This window comes from Mesoplodon densirostris, chromosome 2 (genome assembly GCF_025265405.1).
Source record: "Mesoplodon densirostris isolate mMesDen1 chromosome 2, mMesDen1 primary haplotype, whole genome shotgun sequence".
Lineage (NCBI taxonomy): Eukaryota > Metazoa > Chordata > Mammalia > Artiodactyla > Ziphiidae > Mesoplodon > Mesoplodon densirostris.
The window spans coordinates 110,021,194-110,047,436 of NC_082662.1; the positions used below are offsets into that span (position 1 = coordinate 110,021,194).

General features: G+C 44.5%; 4 non-coding genes across 4 annotated transcripts; 1 reads left to right on the forward strand and 3 right to left on the reverse strand.

Annotated features, from left to right (window-relative positions):
- Positions 1-13,642: 13,642 nt before the first annotated feature.
- On the reverse strand, positions 13,643-13,716 carry TRNAN-GUU (transfer RNA asparagine (anticodon GUU)). The gene has a single exon. It is a non-coding gene; the product is annotated as a tRNA-Asn (tRNA).
- Positions 13,717-15,937: 2,221 nt separating this feature from the next.
- Positions 15,938-16,010, reverse strand: TRNAV-CAC (transfer RNA valine (anticodon CAC)). Its single transcript has one exon. It is a non-coding gene; the product is annotated as a tRNA-Val (tRNA).
- Positions 16,011-23,837: 7,827 nt separating this feature from the next.
- On the reverse strand, positions 23,838-23,911 carry TRNAN-GUU (transfer RNA asparagine (anticodon GUU)). The gene has a single exon. It is a non-coding gene; the product is annotated as a tRNA-Asn (tRNA).
- A 1,934-nt stretch (positions 23,912-25,845) lies between these two features.
- Positions 25,846-25,917, forward strand: TRNAQ-CUG (transfer RNA glutamine (anticodon CUG)). The gene has a single exon. It is a non-coding gene; the product is annotated as a tRNA-Gln (tRNA).
- Positions 25,918-26,243: the final 326 nt, after the last annotated feature.

A 26,243-nucleotide genomic window follows, 5' to 3' on the forward strand; every position in this document is an offset into this window, starting at 1 on the left:
TGATTACCCTCCCCCTGCCTCCACTTGGTCGGCCACCGCGCTGACCATGATTGTGTACTGTTGGATGCTCTCGAATCCGAATGACTGAGGTTCCTCTTTGAAATCCTCGGTTAAAGACCGCAACGCCTTGAGATGTCACCGGAGTCCAGACCTCGGAGCAGGTGGCGAGGCGCCCCCGGCCCCGCGCGGTAGGGGGCGCACAATCCCCTGCTCACCAGTGGAGGGTGAGACAGGACTCCGACTCCGCCCCAGCCCTCCGAGGCCGGGAGTCGGCTGCGCTCCTCCTCTCCCCCTTCCCCTGCGCCCTGTGTCTTGCGGAGGAATGCTGAAGAATGTTATCCAACCACTTGTACTGTCGTGTAGTTGCACTGACAGAAGCAACCGTAGAGAGATACTGATAAAAATCTGAAGAACAGAGCGTCTGAGTAAGCTTAATCTCATTCCTGGAGCCGACTGAGTAATGCTGACTGTTTACTAAAGGTGGGATGATGACAACTGTAGCCTTAATCCCACATAAATAGAGCTGGAAGTCCACAATAGCTTTGTAGTCATGTGCGGGCTGCCCGCAAGCATGCACTCTTGAGTTTGTTTGTTTTTTTCCTCAATAATAAACTTAGCTAATACTCAGTTGGTCAACATGCGTGCTCCTTTGAGTCTCGATTTCTTATTTCCCCAACAGCCCCACAGAAGAGGTGGAGGATGCGCGGGGCTGAAGCACCGAAAGTGCACTTGGCGCTGCCTGAATTCTCCCTTGTGACTGAAGACCTTGGAAAAAAGCATTCACGATTGTCGTGGAAAGTTAGAAAATTCCAGTAACAGGACTAAGGAGGTGGATCCGGTAAACCTCGGTGGGACCTCTTGGGATGAATTGGAAAAGACCCTTTAATCCTGGACGTCCTTTGCATTGAAGTCTGGGGTTCCTTCTGGGCGGAAATGAGCACAGGGAGAGGCCGTTGTAAAAGTCCCAGAGGAGGGCGGAGTCGCTCCCTCAACCCGACCCCACCTCTGCGCAGCAGTTTCTACCCTCTACCCCGGTTCCTCCTTGAAGTCGGAAGTAGGACGATCGTAGGCCTGGTCCGTGACTTACTGCCGATGAGCCCTGGGCCGGAGGAAATCCATTAAACTCTCTACAAACCTATTTCCTCATCAGCAACTCGCCGTGGTTGCCTTCAGTCTTGGCGCAGACATTTTCCATTTGGGCAACTGATACCAAGCTGGTAGGGAGAAGAGAAGCTCACGGCTTTTCGTCTTCCTGCTAGGTCAGTTTGCAGCGTGCACGACTTCTAATTTCAAAGTCTTGAGCGTAGCCCAGCTTCCAGTGCGTTTTATTTGGTTTTCTTTGGATTAGTATCCGCAGTTGCAGGGCCGTACTGCTCCCCGCAGTGGCCACGAGAGGGAGTGTGGTCCTTCTCCTTGGAACTCCGTCCCAGGAACCACTACTTTGTCTGGTTAGTATAGAATAATGATGTCCAGTAGTTTTAGTTCCTCTGAGACCGGTGGAACCCAAGATCTCTTATTTTTCACCACCTCAACTCTAGGGTCATCTTGGTTCGAGGCATGGGAGGTTGGTTGTGTAAGCTCAGCCTTCCTGCTCATTCTATCAGACCCGGGAAGCCTCACAAAGAAAACTGTATTTGATTCAACATATTAAAATTCATTATTCTCACTCCAGGGCATAGAATAGTGGATATAAATAGGAGATGTTTGATAAATATATTTTTTAATAAAAAAATTCATTATTCTGAGAAGGGTGCGCAGGTTTCAGCAGATCACCAAAGGAGTTCTTGGTAGAAGAAAGATTAAAAACCCAAACATATGGAGAGAGACATTGGTGGGACAAAGACCCAGGCCCCGGGTGCAGCCTAAACACAGGCAGGGTAGAAATGGGAAGGAAGACTCAGAGGGGAGAACGGCAGAACTGGGAGGAGGAAGAGGAAAGAGAAGGAAAGAGATGGATTCAAAGGAGAAATTTATTCACTGGTCCCCAGTTATATGACAGCTGGTCTCTCCGGGCTTCCCTAGGCAACCATTGTCTTTTAAGGTAGCCTCTCACCCTTCCACCCATCTGATTCTGGGAATTCTAGCATTTCCTATTAGGTCTAGCAAGCCTACACCAAGTCCCCTCTACCAGGACCAGTTCTGGCCCCTTACAGATAGTCTTTTACTAATCCTTTCTTTTGTGGTCCTAGGACAGTCTGTAGGGGAGGCAAACTTCACCTCAACCCTCTTAGGGTCTCCAGCTGGGCCTGAGAATTAGATTGACATAAGACAGATTAAGAGGAGGAAAACATCCAGATTTTCACATGTACATGGGAGCTCCAATAGGAAAATGAAAACCCAAAGAAGTGGCTAGGCCTAAGTATTTATATACTAGGTTGAACAAAGAGAGGTGATTATGGAAAAGTAAAACACATTGGAAGACCAAAGGAAGATACGAGTTATTTTAACAAAGTCTGTTTGTGTGGATTTCTCTCGGCCTTGACTTCCTGTCTCTGGTGATAAGAATGATTGTAGTTGCTGTTTTCCAAATGCCTTTAGCTCAAAATAATTCTTATGCCAAATTGGCATACTTTGGAGTGGCATATAGTCAAAGCATTGGAATACAGCCAAAGAACAGGATCCTCAGCCCAGATGTCCTTGTGGTGCTGGGGGGTCACCATGCTGAAAGTGAATCCAGCAAGCCTAGATTGGTTTAGTTGTACTTGTTAATAAAGTAAAAACAAAATCCTTGGACCAGGTCATTTTAAACATGGAAAACAGTGTTCAAATTATTTAGACATCAGTAATGCATGTGATTAAACCTTAATTTTAAAGGCACTGAAAAGAATCCAGGACTTCCACCTACAGCTATAGTAGAGTAATGCCACCAATTTAACCTTCTTGCCGTAAACAACCATAAAAATGGACAAAATATGTGAAGCACCTGTTATAGACACTGGACAGAGGCAGTGCAAGACTGTGATTGCCTGAGAGAGGGTTGCGGAAATGACCTGATGGTGGTATAGCAAGCTGGAATCCCAGCAGAGCAAGGTGTTCACACTGAGCTAAGGTAGATATCAGAGGACAGCTGAAGCAACTGGAATCTGCAGAGAACCAGAAAGGAGAAGACAGTTTACAGGCTAGTTTTCAGAAAATCCATACTGGGTCTCCTGCCAGTCTTTGCTGAGTGCTGGGCTGCTCATGTGTGGAGAGTTACTACCAAGGCTTACCGGACAACAGATGCTACAGGAAGGAAAACAAAACAGAGATCTTAGAAGTCTCTGCTGGCAACATTGGAATTCAGGCTCTGTTAAAGACTCTTTACCACCCTGAGCATCCAGTTGATACTCCAGAAAGGCTGCGTTAGGAGTAAAGACGACAACCTAGTGTGAGGCCTACTCTTGATCCTCCCTAAAAAAGGATAAAACCAAGACCTGACAAGATTAGCAGGGTTTGGACATTGAGTCACACCAAAGAGGGCTTTGGGAAACGCCTTGGACTTTTCTCAGATCTACGGAGAAACAAACCATTAATCCAGTCCTACACAAGTTCAAGGTCACTGACCAGTAATCAAAGTGCCTAGTACAAAAGTTGATACTCTTTGAAGATATCAGAATCCAGAGTCTCTACATTGTATCATTCAAAGTGTCCAGTACACTATAAAAAATACTAAACATGCAAAGAAACAGAAAAATGTGACCCATTCAATACATATTTTTGAAAAGGAAAACAAAGCAGTTAAAAGAAACCAACTCCAAGAAGAAGTCTCAGATGTTGGATTTAGCTGACTTTAAAGCAGGGTTGCATTTTATGTATGGTTCAGCAATATGGGTTCTGATTAGCCACTCATCATGGCTAATCTAGCTACAATCACTAGTGGTGCCCAAACAGTCAACAGCAGAGAACAACTCCGCCCCTGATATGACAGCAGTCCCTAAATCGTTAAATAAAGCCAACTAGATCTTCAAATTTATCTGGCTGAATTTTATTTGTTGATAGGAGCGAAGCAGACAGTTGTTATATATACCAGTGACAGTTGCAGAAATGAGGTCCATAACAGGTATGAATATTCCCTTACTATAATACTAATAGTTTTACATGTATCAACCAATGTTTTTCTCTTTTCCTCTTTCATCCCACTACCAGCTAACAAAATCTGTTGCTAGGAGTTAACTTTTAATTCCAGTATTTGTTACAGCATATCTACGGTAAAAAAAAATGTGACTCTGCTATAAGAATGAAAAACAAAGACAAACTTTATCCTTTTCTGTGGAAAGGCTGCCATGTTTTCACTGTTTGAGATAAGCATGATTTCGTTATTGGCTTTGTTTAAAAGTTAAGAATGGTTTCTAAAGAAGGAGGAGGAAAAGATATAGATATCTTTCTCTATATATGGGTGTCAAGTACAGAAAACGTAGATTGTGGTAGATACGTGTCAATATTGCTAAGCTAGAAAAAAAAATTCCAGAACTCCATTTTTTGCATAGTTCTGGGTTAATTTCGGCTATAGGACGACATTAGCTGAGATTTGGTAAGCGAAAATGTAAGTGGCTACCACATTCATTTAAACCTTGAGAAAGTCAGTAGTCGGCAGAGTTTTTCTGCTCTCACATATGTAATTTGTCCGCTGATAACAGGCCGGCTTTCAGCAACCTGCAGCTCCCACATTTCCTTTTACCGCTTCTGGATGCTTAACCCAGCAAGACATTTAGCTTTTTGACAAACAGCAGTAACAACACTGTTTTCGGCAAACAGCGGTAGCAGAACACTCCTATTTTTAGAGTTTGGACATTGGAAGTAGTGACAAACAGACAAGAATTCTAGTTTTTCCTCCCTTGAGAATTTCATTTGTTCATTGAATTACAGAAGCATCTGCTCAGAATCCTGGAGAAAGTGCCTTGCAACTGACCGCACCCAAGTCTGTGTCTTTAGAAACAAGACTTCCCAGACGGAAACTTAAAACACTGAAACTTCCTAAATTTTAAGGTGAAATAAGTTAGCACAGCGAAACTGCAAAGAAAAACAAAAAATACGGAAGAGAACGTTTTTTGAGTTTCCACGCTGCGCTAATTACATTACCATAGATCTGTGGGCGCTAATGCCTTCCAAAAACTTCGCAAAGACACCCGCAGAGACCTGCAGAGAAATCTCAACAACAAAAACCCTTAACTTACGACTCCCGGTTTTTCAACGACCTGCCGCAAGTGGAACACAAAATTTGTCTCCCGCCCACGCTAACAACCACGGCTCTTCAAGCAGTCAACAAGAAACAACCTTTCTTCTACGGAAATAGGAAGAACTTGTATTTGTGAAAAACATTAGTAATGCATATATGTACACTGCACGCAGATACTCCGATTGCTTTCTATAAAACCGGCTGACTTCTACCGTTAAAAGCTCCTTGGAAAAAAACAATGTATTAACATCAACACCACTGAAATCATTTCCGTTATTAACACAAAAAAAAAAATTTGGGAAAGTGCAAAGGCAGTACCCCACTACAAGAAATTATGCAGTCAAGCTTCCTACATTTGAGAAAACCGCAAGGATCAGCACAAACCATAACAACAGCAGATAAACCTCGCCCGGGGAACACTACCTTCGAAATCATACTGTTGTCTCTGCCCGAAAAATACGAACTTGTGGCTCTTCTGCACTCACACACCCTCAGACGTCCTATACTGTACACACACGGTCACTTTCCTACCCGAAGCCCCGAGCCTTCCTGCCCCTTCCACACAGCTGATCCATGCACTTGCAACCAACAGCCCTAGATTCGCTCCCACACCACGGGAGATCATGTCGTCTTTCACCACCACATCACGAACCAGCAGACCCTGCGCTGATATATCTACATACGACCGCCCCATCCGTCAAGCCAACGGGAATTACCGCTCCCCTCCAGCCCACGCCCCGCCCTACTCCGCGCCTCCCTCCTCCCACGCCGTCCAGCCGAGCCTATCACAGGGCGGGCGCCCTCTGCGGGAAGTGACGTCGACCGCTCGCTCTTTTCCTCCCACCCGCCCCCACCCGTTGGGGCCATGCGCGCGTGGCAGGCTGCTTCACCTCTGTCCTGCCGAGCACCTGTCTAGCGGCCTGCTGAAGCCTGAGCACCTTTTTGGAACTCTAACGGCTTTCAATGCGTAGAATAGAGAACATTTAGGAGTCCAGGGGAAACCGGTTCCTTTCAAATCCAGTTGCCTTTGTGATGTACTATTGTGTGTACGTCTAGTAAAACCCATTAACCATTATGGCTGGCGGTGAACTCTATTCCATCTTGAAAGTTCAATTTCATTCATCGGAAATTTCATTCATTTTATTTCCGTTTTCAGGTGTTTGTGTGTGTGTGTGTTTTGTGGGCCTCTCACTGTTGTGGCCTCTCCCGTTGCGGAGCACAGGCTCCGGACGCGCAGGCCCAGCGGCCATGGCTCACGGGCCCAGCCGCTCCGCGGCATGCGGGATCCTCCCGGGCCGGGGCACGAACCCGCGTCCCCTGCATCGGCAGGCGGACTCTCAACCACTGCGCCACCAGGGAAGCCCTCAGGTGTTGTTTTGATTCTATCTTCGAACAGATTTTAACATCTATCTACTACCCTCTGTCTTACTGAGACAGGCTGGGACCTGGGACCCTTTCCTGCAGTGTTTGCACCTGGACGAACTGGGGCAGAAGATAGCTGGGCCCCAGGCTGAGCAGTTGGAATCCGTCCCCTGTGGAAAGATACTCCAAGGTAAAGCTAACAGCAGCAAGGTGGAGCTGAGTGCTACCTGGATACAATATAAAGAAACCACATATTTCTTATTCTTGAGGTCAAGGAGAACTCCCAAACTATACATGCTCAGAAAGGTTCCTCTGGGGTCAAAAGGGAGGGAGGGAGCCACCCCATAATAGGTGATGTCAACCTCCCCGTAGGCCTCTGGTCCAGAATCTATCTTGGCAAAAAATGCACACGCATGTCGGGAAGGGCACTAGGACAGGTTAGGTGTGAAAAAGAATCAAGATAATTGGCTAAAGGTAAACAAAGGCCCAGAAGAAATGCCCTATATAAGTGATTTGAACCGCCTCTCTGGTGCGCTCTTCCTCATTAGGGAGGATGGCCAAACACTTTATCTCCGGGTGTGTATCTCTGCCTTGCTTCCGTCTTAAACTGTTTCTCTGTGTGCCCTCCCACTTGTGCTGTGGCTCTAATAATAAACTTTGAATCTGTTTTTACAGTTTTTGCCTCCTTGAAAAATTCATTTTTCAATAGGGGCAAGAGCCAGGGCAACTTTGATTCTAGACCTTGCACGTTGTGGACTGGTGGCTAGGATTCCTGCTTTTCACCCAGGCCACCCACGTTCAATTCCTGAGCAGGAAACAAAGATCTCAATTCAAGCCACCACTGGCTGCTATCTCCTCGAGATCAAAATGTCTCCTCCTTCAACAAAATACAAAGAAACTATATGAGACTAAAAATAACTGCGTGCATGCTCCGTTGGGAAGAATTATGAACAACAAGATACAAAAAGACCAAAAACCTAACTGCCATCTCTGAAGAGCTGGTAGCAAAAATAGGGTACTGCACATGACCCCTGCACACAACACTACCAAATGGATGGGCAAACCTAAGCCACCGCCCAGCCCAACCCCAGAACCCATCCCTATCCTAGCCCCATATAAGGAACCAGCTGGCCACTGCCCCCCACCCCCACCTCAGTAGCAAGCAAGGGAACCTGTTATTTGTTTTCCTACGTCAGGGACCGCAGTAAAGCCTTGCCTGAATTCCTTGTCCATCCTGTTTTCAATTTCTACTGATTAAGAAAGGCCAAGAACCCTTGGTAAACAAATAAGCTGAAAGCCATCAAACAGCTAGTCCAGATAGGTAAATCTGGTGAAGATGACTAACTAATCAGGTAAACGCTTTTGGCTATGTGTGGATGCTCCAAAAATTCTTCAGAGTTTAGTGATGAAATGAATGTGGCGGCTTTTCTTTGTGTAGTACCTGCCAGTGTCCTCCCTTTGGCACCTCTGAGTTACTTAAGCCTAATTGAACTACTTTCCTCATCAGAATTTCTCAATTTCATATACCCTCCCTCCTCCTTGACTCATATTGATTCTTAACAGAGCAAGACTTGATCATGAACATTTGCTTCTCACTTTGACACAGTATTAACAGTGGAATGGCAGCTTAGGGTAATGGTTGTGAGCAGCCTATAAGTAAGTAGTCACATATCCGATACTTAAGGGAAGCCAAAAATCTGAGGACAACAAAAATATCCCTGTAACTACTTTGAACTTACTTTTCCTCCTAGCCCAGGACAAAGCAGAAGAAAAAGTATCAACATCACTTTAACAATAAGCAACTGGCATTAAACTTTTAAAAAATGAGGTATAATATGCATAAAGTACAAAGAGTGTACAGTCCCAAAACAATTACCAGTGTACACCAACATGAATAACTGATGAAGCAACCTGAATAACTAAGGTATGGAAAATTACCAGACCACAAAAGGCTTCCTCATGACTCTTGCCATGCAAGAGCTCAGAGTAATCACACACATACCCCTCCCAACCTCTCTGCCTGTTACTTTCTCATAAATTGGATCACAGGGCATGCACTGGGTTTGGGAGGCTGGAGGGGCATGGGTCTGACTTCTTTCACTCAACATTACGTCTATAAAATTTAACCCTATTTTTCACGTAATTCTTTGTCTCTGTGTGTATTCCTTGTAAGAATATAACTCTACGTAGTTTTCTACTGTTGGATATTTCAGTTGTTTACAGTTGAGGATATTCTGAAATGGTACGAACATTTTTTTATGACTTTTGGTGGACATACACATTTTTCTAGGGCACCCCATTTCAGCAGAATAATACCAGTGTTGACTATAAAAATAATACTTTTGCAGGCTTCCCTGGTTGCGCATTGGATAAGAATCCGCCTGCCAAGGCAGGGGACACGGGGTCGAGCCCTGGTCCGGGAAGATCCCACATGTTGTGGAGCAACTAAGCCCGTGCACCACAACTACTGAGCCTACGCTCTAGAGCCCGTGAGTCACAACTACTGAGCCCTCATGCCACAACTACTGACGCCTGCGTGCCGAGAGCCCATGCTCCGCAACAAGAGAAGCCACCACAATCAAGAGTAGGCCCCAATCACTGCAACTAGAGGAGGTCCTTGCCCAGCAACGGAGACCCAACACAGCCAAAAACAAATAGCAAAATAAATGTAAAAAATATATAAATATAAAAATATATAAGAGATGGCGGATTTTTGATTTTTGTTTTTTTCCAGCAAAAAGTCTTTATTCAGGAATAGCAGAAGAATTGCAATTCAGGACAAGCAAGCTATAGCAAAAGCCTTAGGTAAGTCCCAAAAACAAAGGACAGGAAGGAACCTTACTCTGCAGAGAAAGAGGAGGAAGCTGAGGGAGCTTGTTTTGAACCCAAGTCCATTGGAGAAAAGTGAAACTTCAGGGTGATGAGGGTTTCTCATTGCCAAGTTGCTGATTTCTTGCAGGAGATACAACGTACGTGTTTTTCTGCTGGGGCCTGTAATCGATGATTCTTACTTATTGATGCTTCTTCTATTTGGGTCTGTAATGGACGATACTTCCTGTCTTTGAACTTCAGTGGTACCCCATGAGAGCTCCCACTTCTGGTCTCCCGACTTCATTTTAGAGACGTTTCCCTTTATTAGTTTTCACACCTGTCACAAGGAATTTTGAATTTTCTAGTTTAATCTATTTTAATGTTTTAGGAGACTTAAAATATCAAAATATTATCATTACAGCCAGTGGCCCTAGCAACTTTCAAGGGTTCAGTAGCTACATGAGGCTTGTACCTATCATATTGGAGAGCACAGGTCAAAGGTATAGCACAGGTAAAAGTACGATTTCTGGGCCACAGCATATAACTGTGTATGTATGACCCTCAGTGGATGCTGCCGAATTTTTCTCCAACCTGTTGAACTTTTTTGTACCCTTTCAAGAAATGAATAAGTATTTCCAGTGCTCTCCATCCTGTCAACATTTGGTTTTGTTTGTCCTTTTTTCTTAAAAGTAAGCTTTATTGAGGTGTAATTTACATAGTAAAATCTGCCAACATTAGATTATTCTACATTCTTTTCAATGATATCATTTCTTTGCAAAGCTGGATTTTGGTGCTTGATGTGATAAAAAGCAAGTGACATGCAAAAAATGAATGTGTAACAAGAAGCAAGTAGGCGCTTTGAGAAGGTTTCAGAAGCTGTGCAGTGCGCAGCGTTAAGGTGATGATTCTGACGTGTCAGAGCAGTGAAAACACAAGCCACTCAACTGCACTTTTGTCAAGGGAACACATAAGAATAACCACAGCACCAGCCACAAACCTACAAAATATAGAAATATATGTGAACGCAGAAAACTACAGCATTCCCCAACAAAAGCGCTGTTGTCAACCAACCGATCAGGCAATTAGGGGAAACGGGAAGGACAAAGACAGAGAGAATTTGCAGGCAACCAAAGATGATTCGTTAATTAAATCGATTTAATGTTTGTCAAAGGATTAAAGTTAACTCTGGATCTTGAACTTGTAATTCAAGCTGACACATGTTGGAACATGAGAATGTTGGAATCATATATTGGTATATTTGAATTCACATATTAGATGACACCTAAAAATATTTACCAAAAATTGTAAGTGGAATAATGGAGTCGTCTGGTTTCTGGAACTACAAGTATTCATTCCTCTTTAAAGATATTAGTATATTTGATGTACTTGACTAGTATATTTAATACACTTCAACACATAAATTTAAATGTTTAGACGTTGAAATCTTACTGGATATGTTTGATTATTTAACCGGTACAACCAGTATAGGAAATTGAGGATGTCCAACTTAACTCAGATGTTCAAGCCAAAATAAAGCCAAGACTTACATACCAGAATACTATACCACCATTATTTTCTACATTATAAGATAATCTGAAAAAAAATATATAGTCATTTTTAGATCGAAATTATTAAACCAGTGTAAGTTTTCTGAGTAACCTCGATAAAAACACACCACATGACATAAACATTTTAATGTCATTATACATAAAATGTATAAACTATTTGAATTGCTTAAAAGAATTAAGGGTCATCTTTGTAATCAATTTCATTTCATTTCTCACTGTTGTTCCAAGTAATCAAGACCATTCATTTAATCTACAGCTAAATCGGTTATTGTTCCTTGTCACCAATTCAATAACAAAATGTTTCCTTATATAAATACTACATTGAAAGCGTAAGTCGTAAGGCATTTTTCCCAGAAATTCTTAAGTTTCTTATTTTAAATTTATATAAGTGATTATTACTTTCCCGAAATTAATTGGGGGATTAGTTTTTAACTAATTTAAATTTTTAGAGGCCTGATTTGTCTATTCTCTCCCAAGGAAGAGAAAGTATATTGTTTTGTTTCTGAGAAAATATATTTAAAGAGAAAAAAATTCATCAAACTAGTGAGCATTATTTAAGGTGAAAGCAGAGGCAACGACATGTGTTACCAGCAATTGACAGTGAGGGAAAGAAAATGAAATACGTGAGCCACATTAGGTCCTTGAAGGAAGCTCATTAATGAAAATTGGAGTACTTCTGTGATATGCTATTGAGTCTCCAGGGTATGTATCTGTGCATGAAGTCATTGCTCCTCATCCATCTGTATTAAGGACTGAACTGACTTACAGTTCTGGAAGGTTTAAATCTTGACTTGTAGGGCTGTCACAAGTGCTCACGTTGCTGACTTTGCTGCTTGTTTCTAATGATATAAATGTCTTTCCTCTGCTTTCTGTAGTCTGATTTAAGCAATCCCTAGAGGACATTTGTTTGCATTTTTTCAGTTATTTAGAAACTTGAGTATACCAATGAAGGAAAGCTGCCTATTCCATGCTAAAAATTCAATATTCTTCCTGTAATAACCCCTTATTAATGTTGAGTTCCTTATGAGGGAACCATTGCATATTAAGATCATCCTTATTGTAGCTACTACACTTTTGCACTTATTGACAAGGATTGACTGGGCCCACGTGGTTTTTCACCAAATAGCAGAAAGACAAGAGCTGGACAGCTTCTCACTGCTGCGGTGTCACAGACCAGGAAATAGCAGAATCCTCAGGACAAGCATCAGAGAAAAAAGACTCATGGTCCGGATTAGCTGTCATCTTCTACCTAACAGGGAATAGATCCCTGTCAACCACCACCCAACAGAGATTATCCCCAGAAGTTCACGTCCTAAAATTAAAACCACAATCCCGCACTGAGAGGAGAAATTAGTGATGCACAAATGAGAGGGAGAGAGAGAGAGAGAGAGAGAAAATCCTTGTCCAGTAACCACACAATATGAAAAAGCCAAAATGCTCAATTTCTGCACATGAGATTTAACAGAACAGAGCAAACATGAGCTAATAACTCTAAGGGTCCAGGTCTGAAGCAGGAACCTGTGGGGGTGGGGGCAGGATTCTGTTGGCTCCCACGGTGTGTCTTAGATGGGCTAATTTTTATAGTCACAGCCAAATAACAAACAAACAAACAAACAAAAAACTGTCAAGGAATAACATAGAAACACTTATTCCCATGCTAATTCCCCATTTTATAGGAGGAAGGACAGGCATTAGATTGTTGCCATCAAATTAAAAGTATAACCAAACTTTATAAATGAAAGAGAAAAGGGGAGAAGGAAAAAACCTCTGGGATCAGCGAGATTCTTCTCTTTGGATAAGTTGCTTGGCAGGACGTTATCAAAGAGGTCATTCTGGGCAGTCTTCTCTGGACCCTGTTGACTTAGGTCAGCAGAGAAAACAATGACAGTTATTGGAGGATTTTAAAAATATTGAATGTTTAGCTTTCAGACATATGCAATGGAATATCTCTGTGTAATGCCCACAGCGTCCCTCTGCTGTCCTTCCCCTCAGTTGTGTCGGGAGGGCACTGCTCCCTTTATTAGTTAGACTATCATAGAGAGATGTACAGAAAGGTTGCTGTGTTGGCAAGTAAATGAAGAAAGGGACATTGAAAGACTGGAAAATAAAATGGAATAGGATTCCGTCCCACTTCTGTGGAAGGAAAATTTGAAGGATTTACCAACATTAGAAGCATAGAAACACTAAAGGTAGCACTTGCACTTCCAGTTCTCTGCGCTATGGAAACACCTGCACGAGTGGTCAGAGGTGTGCGTCCAATAATGATGGTTGCAGCATATTCGTCATCGTGAAACCATGAAACCAAATAATACACAACCATGGAAGAAATGCCTTTATCAAATATAATGCAGAGGAGAATTATGATGATGAGTTCACTGATAACATCATTCCCAGAACAATTACTAACGTTCACAGGTGAAAAGTTTGACACACATAAAATAGGACTTTCTTGTCGAAGTCTATATCCTTGGCAGAATAAAGACTTTATCCCACCAGACCATGGATTCCTCGATCTTTTTCAGGAGGCCTTAAGTTAGGCAAGTATAGAGTCCAATAGAGACGACAGACAATAGAGCTGGGAAGGGGAGTGTGGCCCAAGACTGGCAGCAGTCGTGAGGTGGATAGGACCCCTGAACGCAGTTCGGTAAACTCTGTGGGAGCAGATATCCAGGTAATAATCAGCATGGAACACCGGGAACGGTAATCAACACGGAAAACGCTGAATGGGTTCTAAAACCTCTCCCACCGTCCCTGGGTGGGCTCGAACCACCAACCTTTCGATTAACAGCCGAACGCGCTAACCCATTGCGCCACAGAGACAGCGACACGTGACTCTCCTGGACTCTCTGTGGAGAAGACACTTACTAATTCCCAGGATGTGCCGCCTTTCTCGCAGGAAAATGGTACCAGTTCCAAAGCCTCGGAAAAACGGAAGGTTTAGAGCAGTTAATCACACTGGATCTGAGACTGGGTCAAGGTCGGGAAAAGACAACACTAAGCACTATTATCATAGGGCAGCCACCCATGCAGACAATTCTGACAAGCACTTGAGAATATTCCCCCTCCCTTTGACGCATTTCCCATCTGGTCCTCTCATCCTCCCACTCACTACAGGGAAGGATTCGTCCCCTCTGTGTCCTGTCAGAACCCTTTACGCATCCTGCAGGGCACACAGATCCAGGCAACAGCCAAGGGGCAGCTGCACTTCCCTGAAGGGCCTTTCCCGAGGTAGGCGGTTCCAGCGCTCGGGCTGACCCAAGACCCCACTGCCCGCCAAGGCAACCGGAAGGAGACCGGAGGGCAGCCGGCCCGGGGGGATTCCTACTAGCACAGAACGTGCCTGGCCTGCACTTCGCGGGGAGCTGAATAAAACTCCTCCTGAAGCTTCTCTACAGCCTGAAGAGAACGGATTTCAGGGTCCTGAAAGGGCAAGGGCGCCTCCTCGCGAGGACAAAGGCTTCCCCTGGTCTTGGAGGACAAGTCCCGCAGAAGTTGGCTTTGAGAGACACGCCAAACGAAAGGAGCACTCTTGAGTGGAGATGTCTGCAAGGAACTCTCAAGTGGTGTCGCCATTCTTCTATACGGAGAGAGAGTGAGAAACCCAACGTGGGAAAATGTTTACTGTGCACTTACGTATAGAATATACGCTGTTATGACTCTTGCAAATTTTTTGTACGTTTCAAAGGGTTTTGGTTTTGGTTTTTAATGAATTTTTGGAACTCGGGTCCCCGATGCCCTTGGGATGAAAACTCTGTAAATAAGTCTTCGGGTTTGTAACACGCAGGGAGAAAAGAGCCGAGGCGAGAGCTGGCCAGCCCAGGCTGTTCATTACATCTCACCTCCTCCAGCCTGCGCGATGTCAAGGACCCTGAGGCCAGAACTCCCCGGTATTTGTGGACTCAGTGCAGAAGCTCTTCTGCATCTGAACCTTGAAGTGAAACACAGCTCTGGGCGGGGCGGGAAGAGGAAGACTCCTGCCAGTGGAGACGCTGAGGCGGGGAAAAAAGGGGAAAAAAAAAGAAAAAAGAAAAGAAAGGCTTCCCTGACCGGGAATCGAACCCGGGCCGCAGCGGTGAAAGCGCCGAATCCTAGCCACTAGACCACCAGGGAACCATTGAGGAGCCCCGACCTAGCGTCTCCAGATGAAAATCGTAAAAGTAAAGATTACACTTCAGAGACCCGGAGAGCAGGCGCGGAGATTTCCCAGAAGCCCAGGGCTGAATGCAGCTGTGCAAGGCTCCCAGCCCTTGCCCGGCTGCTCATCACCCTTCACCTCTCCAGTCTTGGGCGACGCTTTGGGCTCTGAGACAGGACACAAGGTCCGTCCTGGTCTAACTTCAGCGCTGTGTGCTGCCGAGCCAAGGTCATGCTCTCTTTCTGAACCTCGGTTTTCTCTTGAGTCCGGTGCCAACTGGGATGTCAGCAGGTGATGGGCGGATCCGTCCGCTTCCTGCTGTCTGCCCTGGCTCTGGGGGCTCTCCTGGTTAACGGCACCGGTACGGGCTCCTGCCCCTCCGCGACCAGCTCAATTCGTGGAGCCTGACATTGTTCATTTCCGTGTCTTTGGCTCGAGTCCCCGGTGCACAGTTGGGCTCGGTCTCTTTTGTTCCGTCACGCACAGCAAACTGTTGCGTGAGTGGGCCGAGGTGGGGGAAAGCCAAGTGTGAGGGGATGAAGTTGTGTGAAGCCAAGCCAGGGACAAACTCCTTGGTGTCCAGAGACATAACTCGCGTGAACATGTGCAAGAGATTTCGGCTCCCGCTTAGGAGGTGAGGGGATTTCCGGATGTAAAAAGGACCCGAAGTCAGCCTTGTCCTTTGCGCACTTGGCTCAGCTGGCTGTGGCCTGGACTCCGCAGTGACTCAGAGCGGAGAAAGGAGGGCTGCCTCCTAGTGCTGCGCAGGCTCTCAGGCAGCAACGGAACTCCTGCCCTGTACCTTGGGGATGGAAAATGCAGCTGCGCCCGCTGCCTCACCCCCTGCCTTTCGCCCGTTTTGGTTGTTTGAATGCGAAGGTAAAAAGCGCAGGAAGGCAGAACGCTTGTTTCCGCCCGGTTTCGAACCGGGGACCTTTCGCGTGTGAGGCGAACGTGATAACCGCTACACTACGGAAACACGGCGGGTGCGACAGCTTGGTGACACATCCCTGAAATCCGTAGGTCCTGCCACCGCTATCCTTGAAAAAGTCGCCAACTTTTGAAACTGAAGAATGAACCTTGAAGCCCCAAGATCTCTCAGGCAAGGAGACTGCGGCTTCCGAGAGGCCCTGGTTTTAGGGTTCCGAGCCTGCCCCGAACGGAGGACCCCCGAGCCTCCCACAGTCGGCCTTTGGGCTCCCACACCGACCGCAGAGTCCTCGGATCCACAGCTATGCCCCCGACTGCAGGGGTCGCCCCTGCTGACTCCTCCGCTCCCAGAAGCCGCGGGAGCCGGGGATTCGTGCAAGTGCCCTTTGGGCCTAAGGGGAAAAGGGAGAGAATTAGGTTCATGCCAGTGAGCTTCTCTCTCTCTGGAGCTGATCCTGTGGGTCCTAGCTGCATTCCTCCAAAGGCTTCAAACAGAATTCCTTTAATCCACACTTGACTTAGTCGTTTTCAGGGTGAATGCTAGCTTGCTACAAACACTCCGTCCTAACTGAAGGAGGAAATCTACAACTTCCAGGTAAATTCTATTTTCTTCCTTTGGTTTCTTCAAACAGCAACAACCAAAAAGACAGGTCACTGGTACATACTTGCACATGTCTTATAATACTTAAGGTATGTCTGACTGTCTGTGAAAAGCTCTTGCTGGAGGAACATGTGCAAGAGATTGTCTACCATGAGCTAAACAATCGTCATGCCTGCCCAAGGTCCAAGAATCTGATGAAGTTGGATCCAGTCCCCCACTGCCTTTAGATCACCAGTTAGATCACCATCCAAACCAACCAATCTTCCACATGCAGGTCACTAATATGAGGGAGAAGAGGTCAGCTAAACATTTAAACAATCGTAGTTTGTTCTGGGGAACGTTGAAAGTCAGCAGTGGTGCAGTTAGAAGGGGAAATAAAAGACTTCATAATAACGATAATACCAGCTTTCTCGACCTTTACTGAGTGACCAGCACTGTTCCTCAGTGCTTTCCTGTGGAATAACTTACTAAGTCCACATAACAACTCTGGAAGACAGTGTAGGACATTACCACCCCTTGTTGCAGATGAGAACACTGAGGCACTGAAAAGCTGAGCTAACCTTTTCAGCGTCTCACCCCCGTGACAGTGACAGCCAGCACTCAGACCCAGGCACTTTGCCTCCAGAGCCCTTCGCCTTGGCCACCATGCTCACGGGTAACTGAGAAAACTTCACTGAGCTTTGCATCGCTTCCTTGTTCAACCTCCAAGATTTCAAAAGGAAAAGAAGATTGAAAGGCAGGCCTACAAAACTCCACAAAGTAACTAATGAAATGAAGAAGAAGAAGAGGAAGAGTAAACAGGACCTTTGGAGAAGCAACGACGTTAGACGCAGAGAGGATGACGATGCGTTTGTTAAACACACACTAACTGGAAACTGTCTATTTAAAGACTAAGAAGGACCTATCGTCCAACAATTTAAGGCCTAAACTTTCCCTTTCCATGGCAGTCTCCACCCAAGAATACATTTCAAAGCTACCAATATAGTGTATACAGATGTGAATATGAAAAGCATACTTCAACATTAGTAGTAAAGAGATTATTTTTGAATTTTGTTTATGTTTTATACGGCACGTTCTTATTAGTAATTTTATACATATTAGTGTATATATGTCAATCCCAATCTCCCAATTCACCCCACCACCACGAACCCCTCTGCCACTTTCCCCGTGTTGGTGTCCATATGTTTGTTCTCTACGACTGTGGCTCTCTTTCTGCCCTGCAAACCGGCTCATCTGAACCATTTTTCTAGGTTCCACATGTATGCGTTAATATACGATATTTTTTTTCCTCTTTCTGACTTACTTCAAGTCGTAAAGAGATTCTGAATGAGTTAGCTCACATGGTTACTAATAAAAATGGGAAACAGTTATTAGCATGTTGTCATTAAACAAAGACAGGGTTTATAAAAGAGCCAGAAAAGAGAAGAGAGGAAACACACACACACACACACACACACACAGCATGAGAAAGGGGAGTTTTCCCTTTCCTTGAGGAACAGATAGCTGAAAGCCATCAAACACCTAGTCTGGACGGGTTAATCTAGTGAAGTACCGAACTAATCAGCTAAACGATTTGGGCTATGTGTGGATGCTCCAAAAATTCTTCAGAGTTTAGTGGTGAAATGAATGTGGCGGCTTTTCTTTGTGTACTACCTGCCAGTGTCCTCCCTTTGGCACCTCTGAGTGACTTAAGCCTAATGGAACTACTTTCCTCATCAGAACTTCTCAATTTCATATACCCTCCCCCCTCCTTGACTCATATTGATTCTTAAGAGAGCAAGATTTGATCATGAACACTTGCTTCTCTCTTTGACACAGTATTAAGAGTGGAATGTCAGCTTAGGGTAATGGTTGTGAGCAGCCTATAAGTAAGTAGTCAGATATCCGATACCGAAGGGAAGCCAAAAATCTGAGGACAACAAAAATATCCCAGTAACTACTTTGAACTTACTTTTCCTCCTAGCCCAGGACAAAGCAGAAGAAAAAGTATCAACATCACTTTAACAATAACCAAGTGGCATTAAACTTTTAAACAATGAGGCATAATATGCATAAAGTACAAAGAGTGTACAGTCCCAAAACCATTAACAGTGTACACCAACGTGAATAACTGATGAAGCAACCTGAATAACTAAGGTATGGAAAATTACCAGACCACAAAAGGCTTCCTCATGACTCTTGCCATGCAAGAGCTCAGAGTAATCACACACATACCCCTCCCAACCTCTCTGCCTGTTACTTTCTCATAAATTGGATCACAGGGCATGCACTGGGTTTGGGGGGATGGAGGGGCATGGGTCTGACTTCTTTCACTCAACATTACGTCTATAAAATTTAACCCTATTTTTCACGTAATTCTTTGTCTCTGTGTGTATTCCTTGTAAGAATATAACTCTACGTAGTTTTCTACTGTTGGACATTTCAGTTGTTTCCAGTTGAGGATATTCTGAAATGGTACGAACATTTTTTTATGACTTTTGGTGGACATACACATTTTTCTAGGGCACCCCATTTCAGCAGAATAATGCCAGTGTTGACTATAAAAATACTACTTTTGTGGGTTCCCTGGTTGCGCATTGGATAAGAATCCGCCTGCCAAGGCAGGGGACACGGGGTCGAGCCCTGGTCCGGGAAGATCCCACATGTAGTGGAGCAACTAAGCCCGTGCACCACACCTACTGAGCCTACGCTCTAGAGCCCGTGAGTCACAACTACTGAGCCCTCATGCCACAACTACTGACGCCTGCGTGCCGAGAGCCCATGCTCCGCAACAAGAGAAACCACCACAATGAAGAGTAGGCCCCAATCACTGCAAGTAGAGAAAGCCCTCGCCCAGCAACGAAGACCCAACACAGCCAAATCAAATAAGCAAAATAAATGTAAAAAAATTATATATATAAAAGTATATAAAAGTTGGGGGGGTTGTTTTTTGTTTTTTTCCAGCAAAAAGGTTTTATTCAGGAATAGTGGAAGAATTGCAATTCAGGACAAGCAAGCTATAGCAAAATCCATAGGCAAGTCCCACAAGTGTAAGTTCAGGGTGATGATGTTTTCTCATTGCCAAGTTGGTGATTTCTTGCAGGAGATGCAACGTAGATGTTTTTCTGTTGGGGTCTGTAATCGATGATTCTTTCCTATTGATGCCTCTTCTTTTGGGGTCTGTAATTGATGATTCTTCCTGTCTTTGAACTTGAGTGGTACCCCATGAAAGCTCCCACTTCTGGTCTCCCAACTTCCTTTTAGTGACGTTTCCCTTTATTAGTTTTCAAACCTGTCACAAGGAGTTTTGAATTTTCTAGTTTAATCTACTTGAATGTTTTAGGAGACTTACTACATCAAAATACTATCATTACAACCCGTATCCCTAGCAACTTTCAAGTGTTCCATAGCTACATGTGGCTTGTACCTATCATATTGGAGAGCACAGGAAAAAGGTATAGTACAGCTAAAAGTACGATTTCTGGGCCACAGCATATAACTGTGTATGTATTACCCTCAGTTGATGCTGTCAAATGTTTTTCCAACCTGTTGAACTTTTTTAATACCCTTTCCAGAAATGAATAAGAATTTCCAGTGCTCTCCATCCTGTCAACATTTGGTTTTGTTTGTCCTTTTTTCTTAAAAGTAAGCTTTATTGAGGTGTAATTTAAACAGTTAAGTCTGCCAACATTAGATTATTCTACATTCTTTCCAATGATATCATTCTTTGCAAAGCTGGATTTTGGTGCTTGCTGTGATAAAAAGCAAGTGCCATGCAAAAAATGAACGTGTAACAAGAGGCAAGGAGGCACTTTGAGACGGTTTCAGAAGCTGTGCCGTGCTCAGCATTAAGGTGATGATTTTGAAGTGTCAGAGCAGTGAAAACATAAGCCACTCTACTGCACTTTTGTCAAGGGAACACATAGAATAGCCACAGCACCAGCCACAAACCTACAAAATACAGAAATGCATGTGAACGCAGAAAACAGCAGCATTCCCCAACAAAAGCGCTGTTGTCAGCCAAACGATCAGGCAAGTAGGGGAAACGGGAAGGACAAAGACAGAGAGAATTTGCAGGCAACCAAAGATGATTCGTTAATTAAATCGATTTAATGTTAGTCAAAGGGTTAAAGTTAACTCAGGATCTTGAATTTGTAATTTAAGCTGACACATGTTGGAACATGAGAATGCTGGGATCATATGTTGGTATATATGGAATCATATGTTAGATGACACCTAAAAATATTCACAAAAATTGTAAGTGGAATAATGGAGTCGTCTGGTTTCTAGAATTACAAGTATTCATTCCTCTTTAAAGATTTTAGTATATTTAATGTACTTGACTAGTATATTTAATACACTTCAACACATAAATTTAAATGTTTAGACGTTGAAAACTTATTGGATATGTTTGCTTATTTAACCGGTACAACCAGTATAGGAAATTGAGGAAGTCCAACTTAAGTCAGACGTTCAAGCCAAAATAAAGCCAAGACTTACATACCAGAATACTATACCACTATTATTGTCTATATTATAAGATAATCTGAAAATGTTTATATAGTCATTTGTAGGCCAAAATTATTAAACCACTCTAAGTTTTCTGAGTAACCTCGATAAAAACACACCACATGACATAAACATTTTAAATGTCATTATATATAAAATGTATAAATTATTTAAATTGCTTAAAAGTATTAAGGGTCATCTTTGTAATCAATTTCATTTCATTTCTCACTGTTGTTGCAAGTAATCAAGACCATTAATTTAATCTAGAGCTAAATCTGTTGTTGTTCCATGTCACCAATTCAACAACAAAATTTTTCCTTATATAAATACCACATTGACAGCATAAGTAGCAAAGCATTATTTCAGGAAATTCTTAATTTTCTTATTTTAAATTTATATAAGTGATTATTACTTTCCCGAAATTACCTGGGGAATTAGTTTTTAATTAATTAAAATTTTTAGAGGCCTGATTTGTCTATTCTCTCCCAAGGAAGAGAAAGTATATTATTTTGTTTCTGAGAAAATATATTTAAAGGGAAAAAAATTCATCACACTAGTGGGCCTTATTTAAGGTGAAAGCAGAGGCAACGATATGTATTAAGAGCAAGTGACAGTGAGGGAAACAAAATGAAGTACGTGAGCCACATTAGGTCCTTGAAGGAAGCTCATTAATGAAAATCGGAGTACTTCTGTGATATGCTATTGAGTCTCCAGGGTATGTATCTGTGCATGAAGTCATTGCTCCTCATCCATCTGTATTAAGGACCGAACTGGCTTACAGTTCAGGAAGGTTTAAATCTTGACTTGTAGGGCTGTCACAAGTGCTCACGTTGCTGACTTTGTTGCTTGTTTGCAATGATATGTCTTTCCTCTGCTTTCTGTAGTCTGATTTAAGCAATCCCTAGAGGACATTTGTTTGCATTTTTTCAGTTATTTAGAAAGTTGAGTATACCAATGAAAGAAAGCTGCCTATTCCATGCTAAAAATTCAATATTCTTCCTGTACTAATCCCCCTTATTAATGTGGAGCTCCTTATGAGGAAACCACTGCATATTAAGATCATCCTTATTGTAACTACTACACATTTGCCTTTATTCACAAGGATTGCCTGGGCCCACGTGGTTTTTACCAAATAGTGGAAAGACAAAGAGTTGGACAGCTTCTCACTGCTGCTGCAGTGTCACAGACCAGGAAATAGCAGAATCCTCAGGACAAGCATCAGAGAAAAAAGACTCATGGTCCGGATTAGCTGTTATCTTCTACTTAAGCGAATAGATCCCTGTCAACCACCACCCAACAGGGATTATCCCCAGAAGTTCACTTCCTAAAATTAAAACCACAATCCCGCACTGAGAGGAGAAATTAGTGATGCACAAATGAGAGGGAGAGAGAGAGAGAGAAAATCCTTGTCCAGTAACAACACAGTATGAAAAAGCCAAAATGCTCAATTTCTGCACATGAGATTTAACAGAACAGAGCAAACATGAGCTAATAACTCTAAGGGTCCAGGTCTGAAGCAGGAACCTGTGGGGGGCAGGATTCTGTTGGCTCCCACGATGTGTCTTAGATGGGCTAATTTTTATAGTCACAGCCAAAAAACAGACAAACAAACACAAAACTGTCAAGGAATAGCATAGAAACACTTATTCCCATGCTAATTCCCCATTTTATAGGAGGAAGGACAGGCATTAGATTGTTGTCATCAAATTAAAAGTATAACCAAACTTTATAAATGAAAGAGAAAAGGGGAGAAGGAAAAAACCTCTGGGATCAGCGAGATTCTTCTCTTTGGATAAGTTGCTTGGCAGGACGTTATCAAAGAGGTCACTCTGGGCAGTCTTCTCTGGACCCTGTTGACTTAGGTCAGCAGAGAAAACAATGACAGTTATTGGAGGATTTTAAAAACGTGGAATGTTTAGTTTTCGAACATATGCAAGAGAATATCTCTGTGTAATGCCCACAACGTCCCTCTGCTGTCCTTCCCCTTAGTTATGTCGGGAGGGCACTGCTCCCTTTATTAGTTAGACTATCATAGAGAGATGTACAGAAAGATTGCTGTGTTGGCAAGTAAATGAAGAAAGGGACATTGAAAGAATGGAAAATAAAATGGAGTATGATTCAGTCCCACTTCTGTGGAGGGCAAATATGCAGGATTTACCGACATTAGAAGCATAGCAACACTAAAGGTGGCACTTGCACTTCCAGTTCTCTACGCTATGGAAACACCTGCACGAGTGGTCAGAGGTGTGCGTCCAATAATGATGGTTGCAGCATATTCGTCATCGTGAAACCATGAAACCAAATAATACACAACCATGGAAGAAATGCCTTTATCAAATATAATGCAGAGGAGAATTATGATGATGAGCTCACTGATAACATCATTCCCAGAACAATAACTAACATTCACAGATGAAAAGTTTGAGACACATAAAATAGGACTTTCTTGTCCAAGTCTATAGACTTGGCAGAATAAAGACTTTATCCCACCAGACTGTGGATTCCTTCATCTCTTTCAGGAGGTCGTGAGTTAGGCAAGTATGGGGTCCAGTAGAGACGACAGACAATAGAGCTGGGAAGGCGGTGTGGCCCAAGACTGGCAGCAGTCGTGAGGTGGATAGGACCCCGAATGCAGTTCGGTAAACTTTGTGTGAGCCGATGTACAGGTAATAATCAGCATGGAGCACCTGGAAGGGTATCCAGCACCGAAAACCCTGAATGGGTTCTGCGGAAAAAAAAAGAAAAAGAAAAAGAAAGAAAGAAAGAAAGAAAAAAAACCTCTCCTATCGTCCCTGGGTGGGCTCGAACCACCAACCTTTCGGTTAACAGCCGAACGCGCTAACCGATTGCGCCACAGAGACAGCAGCACGCCTCTTTTCCGGACTCTCTTTGCAGTAGACACTTACTAATTCCCAGGATGTGCCGCCTGCCCCGCAGGAGAACGGTGCCAGTTCCAAAGCCTCGCAAAATCGGAAAGTTTAGAGCGATGAATGATGTTCTTTATCCTGTTTGAAACTGGTGCCTTAGGTGCCTTATCCGAAACTAAAAGGGCAGCAGAATGGCCTGACCCCGCCTTGCCCCTTACCCGTCTCAGATGCCAGCGCCCCCGGAGACACCCGGAGCCCGGGCCGGGACCCTCCGGGCCTGAACCGAGTGGAGTCCAAGGATAGCTGAACACCCGGTGGGCATCCATGACGGCTCTTCCGGTTTCCTCGCCGACCCCCAATGAATGAGAGTTTGCGCACCCTTCCGAGAGGCCTCCGGGGGCCGGTGTGGTGCTTTGGTTTCCTGTGTCCGTCACGCGATTTCCACAACGGCAGCGGTCGCCGTGATGGTCGCCCCTGCGTCCCCACGCCTAGAACAGGGTCTGGCACTCACCAGGACGCTCCGGGTTTCCCGGCCATTCTGTGATGCCTCAACGTCCTTTCCACGGATTTCTTTTCTTCCCGTATCAGCCAGAGTCCCCTTCTGGTCCTTGCACTCATAAACCTTGACTGATCTTGAAGTTCTCCTGGAGGAGCGCTTCGTGTTGTTTGTTGCCGCTCAACTTCTTGATCTTCCAGAAGGAAATGTCATCTTCTCCTCAGCCCGGTGCTGTGAACTTCCTCCTGGTAACGAGGGCCTCGTTCCTCCTTGAGTCAACTCTTGTCCAGTCCCTGGGACGTCTCCCAGCAACACTGGGCATCTTTCTGACTCTGGTTTTTGGCCGACAGCTCTTTTCTTTGAATGCGAATTTTTCTGTTCTGTGTATTGGATAAGGGGAGAAATGGCTTTGGGAGAAAATGAAGAAGTAAAGGGGAAATGAAATAATGCAGATTATTATTTTGAGACATAATGTGGATTTATACCTGTGACACATGTAAATATTTAGCGTGGTGGTATTTTGTGTACATAAATGCTGTATACACTGTCAGACAACTTGGATACACATGCTCTGTGACCCAGCAATGAGTGCTCTTGGGTACCTGGATATGTGTACACTTTTTTTAAGCCGTGCAATTTCTGGGTCCTGATATATTAAGAAATGGCAATGAAACGGACTTGCCCAAGCTCTGAGGAAAGAGTCTGTGACTGCCGAAGTGTCCGAGCGCTGTCTTGTGGCCTCCACAGCATGTCGTTGATTTTGAGTCACCCCAGGTGAGTATGGCCTGGCTTGTCTCAGTGTTTGGTGTAAACGTTCATCTTTACTTGCACTGTAAATCTAACAAATCTACATTGGTTGTAAGAAAAACTGAGCCCCCCTTCATCAGAAGTGTATGAAGAAGAAAAGGAGAGGTCTCCTGCCTCCCATTCCCACTCCACTGCTGACACACTTTATATATTACACGTAGGAGGTGGTGGCAGCTTTGGAGTGTCATCGGTGCTGTGTAGCCAAGGGACCCAGGAAGTCCCAAGTCCTGCCCTGACAGTCGTCTGCCCTCTCTGGGCAATGGGAAAAGTGTGAAGGCAAAGAAAAGTAACACTATTATCTGCAGAAATTTTACCTCAGGATGGGACACTCTGGCAAACTGAGGCAGAATATGCGGTTTATGATGGAGACTTTCAGGGGCTCTTCCCTGGCCCGAAGCCCAAAGTGGATTTTACCTCATTTTCTGAGGTGCAAGTGAACTGAGAGAAGTCAATCAAAGGAGAGGAGCAGAGAGAAAGCAAGACGGATGACCACCCACGCGGGTCAACCGTACTCAAGTCTTGTCGGGACCGTAGAAGAAACGCCTTGGGATTATCGCTGGGACGCGTGGAGGCTAAATAAGTACTTACCCATCTCCGGCGGCATAGAGCAAACACCCTTCGAGGAGGTTCCATGGTGTAATGGTGAGCACTCTGGACTCTGAATCCAGCGATCCGAGTTCAAATCTCGGTGGGACCTTTCTGTTTAGTTAGAAGAAAGGGATTTTTTTACTCCTCAGACGGGACGTGCTTTCCCGCTCCCGCGTCCCGGAGAGGCGCGGTCCGCGCGCTCCACGCGGACGTGGCGGCCAGGTGGGGGGACGAGCCCGCGGCGTCCCCGCTGGTCCCTGGCGACTCTGCCCGTCGCTGGCCATCGGAGGCCCCGGCCCCGCCGCCCAGGGGCGCAGCGACCGAGCCGGTGGCACCCCCTCGTCGGGCCACCCTGGGTCTCGGGGGCAAAAGGCAGAGGCTGCGCCCACTGAGTACCTGCCCCGCGAGGGGGCTTCGCACCGCACGTCTTGTAAC